At 30.3% G+C, this 13,767-nt stretch overlaps 1 long non-coding RNA gene across 1 annotated transcript; it reads right to left on the bottom strand.

Moving 5' to 3' along the window:
* Window positions 1-808: 808 nt before the first annotated feature.
* LOC107879716 lies at window positions 809-4,205 on the bottom strand. Its single transcript, XR_001677088.2, has 3 exons — window positions 4,051-4,205; window positions 2,411-2,477; window positions 809-1,162 (listed from the first exon to the last, which is right to left on the bottom strand). It is a non-coding gene; the product is annotated as an uncharacterized LOC107879716 (long non-coding RNA).
* Between the last annotated feature and the right edge of the window lie 9,562 nt (window positions 4,206-13,767).

Here is a 13,767-nt window from a genome sequence, read left to right as displayed (position 1 = left end):
TCATAATTCGAACTATCATAAATAGTCGTTCATCTATTCAGTATCTAAGTATCAATACACTCATGTTGTCAGTATTCAGACGCAGTAGTTAGCGAGTTTAGTTACAGTTATGTATGCATGTATGTATTCTCACGTTCATATTAGTCAGCATTGTTCATGCATATAACCCTTTGCATTTAGCCTACCTCACTCGTATACTCAGTACATTCCGACGTACTGACACATTTGCGCTATGGTGCTTTCTCTTATGTTACACCATAGGTCAGAGGCACGAGCTCCAGATCAACACTAGCATTCCAGTGTTCAGAGTTTGCAGTGAGTCCTTCTCATTCGAGGACGATATGATTATTGCTACATTTACTATTCAGTTGCTAGATGGAGTTAGTTGGAGATATGTTCCAACTCCTTATTCAGTTCAATTAGAAACTTTCAGACTAGATGTCAGATTAGATATTCAGATCTCATTATTTTCAGTATTTATGACTTGTTTTGGTATTGTTATACCTTTTTCAGATATTTTGTTATCAGAAGTTTATTCAGTTCGAACCTTATGTCCTTTCATGTTCATGTTTCCGAATTTTATGATATATTATGCAGTATATAGGTACAGATATCAGTCATGGGTTAGCTTGTGGTCCTTTAGGGTCATGAGCACCGTGTAGCATTCCGATTCAGAAAATCGGGATGTTACAGTTGTGTCCTACTCCTGCTGGTTTATCTATGCTCTGCTAGGAATGGACCCATGTATTGACACTGCAACAATTCAAGCATTTACAGATTTACTACCTTAAAGACAATACAACCTTAAGGAAAAGCCAATTCGAATTGGGATGTAAAATTGTTGTTTGAATTGTAAAATGCACTGATCCAACCAAAAACCAAGCTAAATGTAATAGCAATCAAAGAAAAAGAAGACTGAAAGAGTACTTGGCAGGGACGAGAACAAGATAGGAAAGAGCATATTTTATACACTTCGCTCAGCAAGAAAATCATTTACTACCTTTCCTTCTTTAACCTGGTTTCCGATCTCTTCATTTTCCTCCTGCAGTGTCCTACATTTAGCCATTAACATCTTTCCCATTTTGCTTTGTGGGGTAAAATTGACTGCAGCAATGTTATCTTACAACTCCTTCACTTTCTTATTCTTCTCCTCAACCAAATTCTGGCAATGCAAAACAAGAAAAGATGTAAGCAAGAATGCAATCTGAGCCAACAACGCTACGAAGGAACAATGAAAAGGTCAAATAAACTACACGCAAAAAGCATCCAAAAATCTAAGCACCAAGCATACTTTATTCATTGGCAAAAGGATGTATCATATAAGCTCATCTAGCAATTCAAAAGATAACCTGGAACTAAATAAAGAATTCCAGCCAGCCATCAAAGTGACTTGAAAGCGCAATAAACTTGAAGTATGGAATCACCAAATAAATGTATCAATCTGCAAAAGACTAATAACCATAGTTGCCCATGTTTTTCAATGAATCTAGGAGTTCTGCCCTCCCCCATAGTCCATTAGTGGGTAGGGTGGTCAATTTAAAGTGTTTCCATCTCCTCATCACACATGTCCTCCGTAACCTAGCTCTAAGATGACCCTGCCTGAAGAAAATTTTTAAGATATTGAAGTGCCTTATTGTTAATACTACTACTGTTCTTACTAAACAATAACATACCCAGTATATTTCCACCAAGTGGGGCCTGGGGAGGGTAAGTGTATGTAGTTCATACCACTACCTCAAATGTGAGATAGAGAGGCTGTTTTCGACAGACCCCCGACTCAAAATAAAAAAATTCAGTGAACTTCAAACTTCAGATATATGTTGCCTCCACAATTTTGAATAGAACTCAACATAAGACGATATAAATCGACAGAGAAACAACAGGAAAAGGAAAGGGTGGGAAGGGTACACATCAAGATATCAAAGAATACATTAAAGCCGAAATAGTATGCTGCATAGAAAATAAAGTTAGAAAAGGCAAGAATTTTACACAGAAAACTCATGAGCTCAAGCCGTAAGAGTCCCACGACTTTTGTCTCTAACTCAAATATGAGGAGGATAACTGGGAATGGATTTTCTTGAAGTACGACTAAGAAATTTGGTCCTTATCTCTGAAGGAGACTCATACTCGCAACCCAAATGTATATCTCAGTTAAATGAGGCTAATCTCTAAAATTCGTTAGCAAGATGAAAGCCTTAAGAGAAGCATGCCTCACTCAAGACAATTTTATGCAAAGAAAATTCCAACTGGTCAATAGATGTTACAATACATGGTAACCTAGAAATTGCCATAGTTTCATATTCTGGCAATTTAACTCTTCACTTAACGTACAATTAAGGAACAAACTTTTCCTTTTCTTACCAGGGAAAAAATGCACGAAGATAAGATCTTCATATTCGTTAGCACTTACCAGGTAGGCCATCCATGCAGCTTTTCCTCCAACCAAGCACAACTCTTTTAAGTCAAACATGCCAGAACTGCAAACATTTCCATTGCTCGTTAAGGAGATTGTAGAGGCATACATCTCAGAAAGTAATTAAAAAACAAATAGAAGACGATACGGTTAAAATGTGTGATAATCTCATCTAAAAGCTTAGCTATTAGAAAGAGCACAATTTCATTTTTAATTAATGTCTTTAAGAGGAAGGACACGGCTACAAAGGGAAAGGAAAACAAAACTAACAATAATGTATCTCTCTTTTACTTCAACCCTTACGAAAATAATAGAAAAGTTAGACTTTCTCAACAACTGGAGATGCTTCTTGGGGAAATATTTTCGTAGGAAGGGCATTAACAGAGTCAGCTTTTTCATATGGCCGACCACCAACTGGAGGGATTGAGGCATGGTTGATTCAACGATAGTTTCAAACTTCTGGGGAGAGCAGGATTCATGCAAGGTTATTCTCATGGGAGAAAGCAGAAGAAGAATACTCTCCCTTGTAACATAAAACTCTTCTAAAAACTGCTTTTGGTTTATCAAGTAATACTGTAACAGCAGCCAGAGAGAAGAAACCTTCACTCTTGTGATGTAAAATTCTTTCAGAAACTTTTTCACGTAAAGATAGCTGCTACTATTAGTAAAACCCACTTTTCATTTTAAGTTCATGACATATTTAAGTTCAAACTTTTCATTTTATACATAATGACATACTTATAACTATAGAAATGTCATGACATATTTAAGACCACAAGTTGCAAAAAATTCTTGAAAATCTAATAAATGTTCAAACAACGGAAACACAAGTTCTCGTCCCAAATCGAGAAAGACAAAAGCTCCTGGTTAATAAGATAAAAACACCTAAAAGATCACAACTTTGGTCAAAAGAGCACAACAATATTCAGTTTCTGAAAACTCAATGAACTTTTAGATAATAGAATTAAAAGAATTCCCCGAAACAAGATGAAAGAACATTGATCAATAAGTATGTCCCCTAAAGGTCAAAACTTTCGTCTACTGTCTACAGGAGCAAAACAACACCTATAGCTTAAGAACCCAGTAAACATTCTGATTAGAGAAAACGACTATTCCTTCCAAAACAAGAAAAGCAAAATTTCTATGATCAATTAAGATCGAAACAACTCAAAGATAACAACTTTGCCAAAATCAGCAGAAAAGTATTGAATATCCAACTATTAAAAACCAATAAAAGTTCAATAAACCAGTAACATAAGTATTTCAGCCAAACCAACAAAGACAAAAGATTTATGATCAATTAAGTCAAAATATGCATTGAGTTGTTCTTTATAGTTTACGATCCGAAATACAACCCATATAATAACCCAAATACAGAAATCCCAATTAACTATAAAATACAAAGATCGATCAAAGAAATTTTGCAATCACTTATGTTCCCCACAACAATAATTCTTAAAAGGGTAGGCTTTGCAATCAGACCTCGAAAACAAGGGCATCGAACAAAACTAACCTAATACATTTAAGAAAATATAGATCGAACAACATATTGAACTCAGATATAAATTCTATAGCAGAAAGTAGATAAAGAACAAATAAATCACATAAAAAGTGAAAGAGTAAGACGAAGTATGAACCTTTACTATCCCGATTGCACTTTTGCCTTGATGTAGAGAAGACGATGAAAAACGGGAGTTGAACTAAAGAATTATGGATAAGGAAAATCGTGCCCTTTGGAGAAGGAAAAGGAGAGGGAAGAGGGGAATTTTGCCGCGCATAATTTTTATTTTAATTTACTAATTACCCTCCTAATGAATATTAATATCTAGAAAGATGGTGTACACTTTTATCTTTTACGACATCTTAATTCTTTTTCCGATTTTTCTCTTTTATTTTAATATTTAAGTAAAGAATTTCTTTTTGAAATGAAACTAACTTATCTATAATCTATTTCTATGTCTATGTCTATATCTATAATCTATAATCTATATCTCTAATATATTAAAAGTGTAAAGGCCTTAAAAATATTGTTTGAACTTTTTGTTCTTCATTAAAAGTCCTTACTTTAGACAAAATCATCTTTTTTGATTAGTTTTTTAACATTTAAGAGTTAAAAATTAATTAAATATATTTATGATAAAACCTTTTCTTATTAGAAGTCATCAGAATTTCACTATTTTTTCAAATTTAAGAGTTAAAAAATAATTAAATATATTTATGGTAAAAAAATTCTTATTAGAAGTCAATTAATGACAACTAATACCTTTTCCATTAGTTCAATAATTTCAAATCAACTAAAATTGATTTCAAGAAGATTTGAAAAATATAGAAATAAATATAAAATTATTAGAATAAGAAAAATTTAAGAAGTACCAGATTTCTATATATTTAAATACATAATAAGAATGTAATCAATGATTTTGTAAAGATCTGACTTTAAAAATAGGAAAGATTTTAAGTATAAATGAAAAAAAATAATCATAACACAAATATGTATCAAATTGATGTGTCTCTCTTAGCATGTGGTAACAAGCAAAAGAAGTACTATATGACAAACACAAAAGTGATGTTCCATCAACCACTTGGAACTTCTGGTAGTAATATATATATATATATGTTTATGTTTACAGTATTGTATTAAAGAGTGAAAGATTTTTGAAAAGTGATTTGAAATTTATTGCAATATAAAAAATTATTTGATTTTAAATAATCAAACTTTACACATGCGAGGCACGTGCTACGATTAGACTAGTTAATAAAAATACTGCTTCCTAAACATAATCAATTTATATTCTCTAAAAATATGAAAACCAATGAAAAAAATATCCAAATAAACAATAAAGTAAAATAAAGGACCAAATAAAAAAATTGTTAAAATAATTCTTTTGATATTATGTTGCAAAATATCATAAATTAGATAAAATTATAAAATTATTAATTATTTAATATAAAATATAATTATTAGATCAGTAAGTCAAATTTATTTGAATGAGATTACAAGCAATATAATTAATTCAAATGAGTTAATTGTTTATAATATAAATGAACAATAACACAATAACTAAATGTGTGATAATTAAGTAAATAATTATCAAAATAACACATACACACATAAAGATTCTCTTGTTGGTTCTCCTAGATTAGATGATGAATGTTATTGATGAGCATAGATGAACAATTTTATTTTTATAGTCTGGTAGTAAAATTGTGAGTACTTCAATGAAAAATTAGATAGTACGATTGTGGAAAAGTGGGGACATTATAGGATATTTTAAAATAAATTATTTTTGAAACTCCACTTATTCTAGTTGTACATGACTAAATAGACCGTGAGAGTTCATGAAATTATCTAATAAAGAAAACTTACTTGGGATATCAGAACATGGTTGTTATCTAAGTTACCCCCTCCCCCCTCCCTCCGTCCTTTTTTAGATTAATAGTTTTAGATGTCTGAAATTGTAGTTAAGAAGGCACATCCCATTATTAACTCTCGAAAGATTTAATTATTTGTAGCTTAATTGACATTAACTAATTCAACGTTTTTCATCAAGTTTTCAGATGTGTTAGATCTATTTAAAAGTGTACCTAGAAGGTTAGGTAAATCAAACAATGTCCATATTGACATAAAAATACTCTGAATCAAAAAGTAAGACTCGAGCTCCAAGGTCAAAATCGAAAATTCATTATAAAGATGAGTTACTTATCCACCAATTGGATCAAGAAGATCCTCCAATAGAAATAATGATGGAAATAGAGCGACTGGCAATTAGTATTCATTACGAGGATCCAAACTATGTTTTTTTTTGCTATTGAAACTCTAACTTGAATCTCGATGTAATTTTTAGGATATCTATGTTTCAGATATTGAATATTTTACTCATTTAATCCTTTCAAGTGTTAAAAAATTATTATGAATCACGATTGATTTTCAAAAAGGTGCAAAATAGGATCTAAAATTTCGTATCACAAAATTGTTAATTGCTTATAGTGAAACTGCCAAATTATTATCTTATACAATTATAATAGATTATATAAAAGAGAAAAATACGTGGAATGGAAAATAAGTCATAGTTACAAGCTGTAGATAATCTTTAAAATAGTTACCACTTGCAATTAAGATTTGAATAAGTATCTAATATACATTTACGTTGTACTTGTACATTTGTATATCTCGAGGCTCATATATCGATCTCTAGTTTTTTGCTTTTTGGGTGAGGTGGGTGTGGGATGTGGGGGTGTGGCAGAGGGCTTTCTCTAGTTTCGGGGCTTATATAAAAATCTCCAAAATTTTATATTTGCATACAAAGTAAATTTTGAGAATCATTCAAATCTCTATGTGAATTTGTATTCGTATATACATAATACAATCTCTAATTTGTATATTTAGTGAGTAAAGTATATCTATGTCCTAGAATTAGGCAAACTTTAGCTATGTCGCCTCATTTTTTGCCTAAATATTATCTATGTTTGAATTTTTTTCTATATAAAATGTGCATTTATGGCGATTTGAAATTATATAAGCTATTATCAAACGTACACATTTTATTGTGAGTTTTTTGAAAATGTCTATTAGTACTAATAGAAAAAGAAATTATGGGGGCTTCGAAACACATCATTTAAACTCATTATAATGATTATAAATGACTTGTTTACTTTAAAAAATCATGGAGATCATTCCGTTATTGTGCAACTATAAAAGATTGCACAAAAAAATTACCACAAATGGAATAATTTTGAGGAGGTTCAAGAACACGCCACAAATTGAATGTATAGTGAAGTTTTTTTACAACCTCCACGATTAAACTGCCACAGAAAAATTATTTTATAGGGGTGACACAAATGCCACAAATTGAATGTGTAGTGGGGGTTTCTTATGACCCCTATAAAGAAACTGCCATAATTTAATAGTTTTTTTGTTGTGTGATCTTCAAATACATGATAATTAAGAATAATATTTTCTTGTGTGATTATTGTGGATCATTATTCTTGCATAAAGATCATATGTGGAGTTTAATAAAAATGACATGAAATATTACATTTTAGAAGTGCGTGTCTATATTTTAAAGTTGTTATAAGTAATCTGAGATTTAGAGAATATGCATTTTTAATGTATATTTTGAAGAGCATAAACTTTTTTGAGAAAGTTAATATTCCTTTAATTTATAATTTTGATGGATATATGATACTGTGTGATGTTTTATCGATTTTTTGATCGTAATACATGATACATAAGTCATAACAAAAATGAGGAAATTTTATTTTCACATTTATACTGAAGGATCATGGAGAAATTGGTACTATGTTGGTATCAAGATTAAAAAAATAGCGGAGGTAATGTATTGAGTTAATCACATTACATTGAAAAAGTGCTCAATAAATAGTCATTTAAACATAAGTGGACAGTACCCTATTTGATCCTAGATCGAGTCAATCCATGATGATGAAAAATCGTGGCTTATTAACTTGTGTAAACAAGTGTCATTTAAAGAGCCAGTAGTTGAGCTTTGATTTTCTCTAGAGAACTAGAGGTTTGAAAAACTCTAAATTTCATACTATTTATAAGAATATATCGATACAAGTTGGTATAAAAAATGTGAGAAAAATAAATTACCATATGATTGATACTTACCTTGTGAGGAGGTATAATTTCTCGAAATCAAGAAAATCTTGCATTAGTTGAAGCAAGAAAATTAAAGGTGTTGAGTAGTTGAGGGATTATCAAGAAAATCCATTTGATTTTACAAAATATGAACTCAATTTGTGATATCAAGCCACTCTATATCGAGCATATATAGAGATTATATAATAAGAAGTCAAATGCATAAGTTCTTGACATGATTGTTTTAGAAAGTTAATTCAAGATGGAATGACTTCTATCACATTGGTGGATTCAAATGAATTTGACTAATCCAGTTACTAAACTTGTTAAAAGGAAGTTGTCAAATACATCGTCAAGTATGATTATATTAAAACTCCTTAACTAGGTTCACCAATAATGGCAACCCTACCCAGCATTATGAAATGAATAATTATGGGTTCAAAGGGTAACAATAAGTTATTGATACATGGATGTTTCAGTACTTAAGTAAGAGTTATACTAGTACTGGTTGGCATAGTTTGGAGAGTTGAGTTATAATACTCTTAATGAGGTTCAGTTCATGGAACAAGTGTCTCAAATATGACAAATACACTGGAAGAACTTCACCTATATGAATATAGAAGTAGTACCGCTTTGATTGGGAGTTGGAGTTGCTCTCATAAATGTTTATGAATCTTGAATAGCACATGGACATAAAAGTGCTAAGCATGTTGAGTGGAAAGCAGGAATGAAATGTTTATGCGTGTAGTGTCACTGATGTTATCACAAGGAATAACACGTTCAAAGCTATTATTCTACGTAGAATTTCAAATGCATCTTGTGTCATTGCACTAACGTGATGTTCAAATCGAAAGATACATTACTCTATACGTAAACATGACTTGATCTTTATGTTCTAATTTATATTTAAACAAGTGGGAAATTGTTGGATTTTTGTATAAAATAAATTAATTTTTAACTTTTTTATGAAAAGATGCCTTTAGTGAAAGGTTAGGTCTTTTATGAAAAGAGATGTCTTTTTAGTGAAGCTGTATCTTTTAGATGAAGAGGTGTCTATTAGATGAATGGTTGTATCCTTTCAATATTTTATTTTCACCACTTCTATATATATCCTACCTTTTGAAAATTTTACTTTCTTACAACATTTCCCTAAAAGTTACTTTCTTTCAAAAAGATCAAGTATTAGAATTCTTGCTTTCAAATAGGATTATCTTCACTATTTACTTGGTGCAGAAATCCAAAGGTTTGTCTTATCCACTAAAAATATTTTCATAGAATTCCATAGCAATCTTGTTAAGGAGAGGGAGCAAATATCATTTTTAGGAAAGTATTTCGGACGTATTTCAAACCTCATAATTTTGTGTTCAATGTTCATATTATCAAATTTTCATCTTTGTATTCTTCTTCGTATAACTTTATGTGTTATGGAACATATTTTTCAACAAGCACCCTTTTTTATCAGGTTATATCTACCTTATATGCCAAAAAGTATTTTACAATAAAAATTCATATCTTTTGTTGGATTGTCCCAACACTTCTTATTTTTTTGGTTGATTGAATTTCTACCATTGTTCACTATCATTAAGGTGTTTTAGTAGATTATTAGAATTGGTATCAATATTATTTTCATGAAGAAAGTTTATCCTATAATGTCTTCCTCAATTTCTTAAGATATCATGTAGATTCTTGTCATTTGTCGATCAGGTGATTGCGATAGAAAGTTGTAACTTCGAACAACTTATTAGTTATGTTAAAATATTGTATTTAAGGAGGTAGTGATGGGGTATTGGTTCATAGCTCTTTGGATTTGCATGCATAAGGTTGAGGCGTCATGATGTACACGTTGAAATAATGCCTTAGGATTTCCTCGCTACTTTAAGATATTTTTATCAAATTGTTGCTAAATCAAAATATTGTTTATTGATGTTATTAGTATCACTTTACTCTTTAGACTTGGTTAGTCACGAGTGTGACATTAATGCTACAGCGATTGTCCATGGAATGTTAGTAAAACCATCGTTGCTACACACTTGTGCAATTGAGATAGTACAATCAAGCTTTAAGAGATGCCAAGAGACATTACATAGGTATGTATGTTAATACCATTCTTCTTCTTGGGTCGCTCCTTTATATCTCAGGGTGTGATATGATTAGCTTATTACTGACAAATAACTTCAACTAAAGCTCTTCATGATGAATACTTGACTAGACTACTATATTCTTATCAAAACCCTGATGGGTTATTTGATACACCATATGAGATAAGTTGGGATATTTCATGAGTTAGGATATCTCATGGGATTATTTTATATCATCCTTCATATGGTATAATAATTTTATTATTTCAGAATTACTGATGGGATAAAATATTTTTGAGATTAATTAATACCTTATACCAAACATGGGACAAAGATAATATCATACTATATATTAGAACTATTTTCCATTGTTAGTGACTAGCCTCTAGACATGATTAAAACTTTCTTATAGGTCATATAAAATATATGGTTATTTTCCTTTCTTTGGGTTGTGTTATTTGACAATTTGTTGTTTATGAGATTGAATTTGATACTACAGATGTAACAAGAATTTTATGTTTGAGCTACACAGAGCCTTCAAGATAATTAATTTATCACGATCCAAATGGTCATGAGTGGAACCCACATTAACCCTGTAGTGGGAGAATCATCTAGCCCAGTTACTAACCTAATCATTTAGTCATTTTTAAACAATAACAATAACAACAACTTAATAATAATCAAATTCAAAACTAATTAATAATAATGCAGAATTCACAACTATTTATTATAGTCTCCAAGATTTGAAAGGCACCATACAAGAACATTCTAAAATCATAAAATCAAAGTCCTAATAAATATCTCAAAAACAATCTAGTAAGGGAATATCATTATCCGAATAAGTGGATATGATCAATGAGAAGATTCAATGGTACCCGAAGATAAGTGCTTACCATTTGATCAATAAGTTGTTGGTCACAAACTAAATTCAAGGTCTCATCTCAGTCCTTGTAACGCTATCTACACTCATTAGAAAAAGAGTGGAAATAGAATCAACACAATGCAGATAATATCAATATAAACACTTAATACTGGTAGGCATCATCGATCAACTTAACTTAAAAATCATATATAAGCATAAATCAAATGAAAGAAATTAGCAATCAAGACATACAAGTAATTGAACCATAATTTATTACCATCCAAAATTAATCTCTTATTGTAATCTAAATAATACAATTATACATTTACTAGTCTAGTTTCATCATCATGTTATCATCTCAATCAATGTTAAATCATAACAAGGAGAGAGCCTAAGACTCCTTAATTATCTCAACTGTAACATAACAAGTTACGTTCATCTAGTTATTTCACAAGTAGTCTTAAGCTACTTCTAGTTGACACAAAATTTATACCAAAAAAAATATAAAATCAATGAATAAATAATATGAAATAGTACATCATAATTATCAACTTCATCATTAAAGCGTACTCACATATCAAGAGGTCTTATATGCCCAATAGTGATGACCTGTAGGAGATGAGTTTAGTTCATGTACTATATTAGCATGGTATTCGATTCTTCAAATATCAAGTTGTAAACAATACAAACCGGCATTGTATCAGATCCTTCGAATACCATAATATGTGAAAATCTCACCAATATCAATAATAAGATGATGAAAATGAACCAAATATGCTATAACACAATTTATCTAGACACTTAGTCAAATTCAAGGTTCATCACTTATATGAATGAAATTAATTACCAAATCAATTTATCAGTCATAAGGATGTCAGAAGGATAATTTACAATTATTCAACTCAAGGATAGACAGGAAAATCAAATAAGTCTATAACTATATTTAAACTATAGTCGATCTCAAGCGTGAGCTCGAAATTCTCTAATTCATCAAATCTTTTCCTTTTTTTTCTTTCTGACTGTTCTCGATCGAAAAACAATAAAGACTCTGGTGTGATACAATTGACACTTTAAACTCATTTATGTATATATTTTTGTTGTTATCTATTTTTTCTCGTATACATAATATTAAGAATGATGATATCATATTTTTACTTAAAAAAAGATATTTCAATCATCACTATTGAATCAATAATGTATTTTTTTAATTATAGATTACAATGAGTAGTTGATTAGTATTTTACTACATGAAAGAGACTATATTCAATAAAGTGATGTACAATCACCATGCCTCATACTGCGTCATTACATGGTGACAATAATTAATGAAATCAATTTAAGATTTAACCATAATGTGCTAAAAATATAAGAATGTTTATTGAACTCGTAAAGTGAATGACATCATATATGTCAAGTGGAGGAATGCAAGATATGTATCATGCGATTAAGTTGGATTTAATAAATCTAACAACTAAAATTATGGGGTAATTGTAAGATAATTAAGTAACTTTTTACTTTAACAAAAAATGGAGGATTAAATAACTATTTAATAATTTGAAGTGTTCATGTCTTATAAGGTGTCTGAGAAATGTATGTTTGTTAGATGATTGATAAGTGTGAAACATATTACAGGACATGAAATACATCATGCATGATGAAAATGTGTCGCACATGTAAGAAGGTGTTTTGCATGGTGATACTTCTGGAGAATGCATAAAGTAGGTGCATGTTTGACACATTTCACACATGCATTCTATTAGTCAACTATCACATGTATGAGAGTGGATTTGGATGTGTGACACATATCCCACCTGCATTGCACTTGTGCAATTGTCCTCTTTCCATAAATAACTAATTATAACTTCATTTTACACATTAAGGAAATAGTATTTTTGATCTATATACATCTTTGTGATTACAGTATAAAATGACCTTAAAAATTGATCCTCTCATTTTCATTTCACAATTATTCGCACTAAATAGCATGAGAAAAGAACCAAGTGCAAAGGAGAGAAATCATTTTCTCCTAAAGTTCAATTATTCCACTAAAGAGACAAAAAACACAAGTTGATTCCTTCCCATCTAGTCTAGCTTTGGTAGATAGAGTTACCTAGTACTTTAATAGTGAAAGATAAAGATATCCCATGAAATTAGCCAAGATGCACGATAGTTGGCGTGGACACTATTATTATAAAAAAAAAAAAATCCTACAATGGATAGTTGACTATGCGAGAACTTTAAGGAGAAGAAAATAAATAGCTACCTTCTATTACTCATTTATGGAAAACAATCTATAAATAATAAGCTAAGGAAAGGAATGAAAAGTCATTGGGGATTTAGAATCAACATTTATTGAAAAATAAAACAATGTTAGGATAACAATTAAAGAGAAGTAAAATAACTTTTGTGGAAACAAGTATCGGAAGCCCAAAGCTTATCAAAATCATAAAAGGCAACGACCCATAAAAATATATTAAAGACTTTATCCACGACTCTAAAGAAAAGTTTTATTTTGCAAAGAAATCAATCAAATGCATGGATCATATTAATTTCTTAGGTTTTCATCTTTGTCAAGGATATCAATGAATAGTTCATGAGTCTATTTTATGTACGCCGAAGGAAAAAGGAACATATACCCTCGTATAAACCTTCTCAAGTCAATTTATAGTACAATTAATAATTTTTATTTAAATAGGATTTTCATTGATATAAGTGAAATACATCATTTGAAGTTTGATATATGAAATTCGTATTTAGTTCATGAGAAATACTTATTCTATTTATATAAAAGGGGCTAAATCCATTTTGTATAGAT

This window comes from Capsicum annuum, chromosome 8 (assembly GCF_002878395.1).
Source record: "Capsicum annuum cultivar UCD-10X-F1 chromosome 8, UCD10Xv1.1, whole genome shotgun sequence".
NCBI classification, from domain to species: Eukaryota; Viridiplantae; Streptophyta; class Magnoliopsida; order Solanales; family Solanaceae; genus Capsicum; species Capsicum annuum.
Note: the sequence above shows the minus strand (reverse complement) of the source record. Positions and strands in the feature narration are given on the sequence as shown.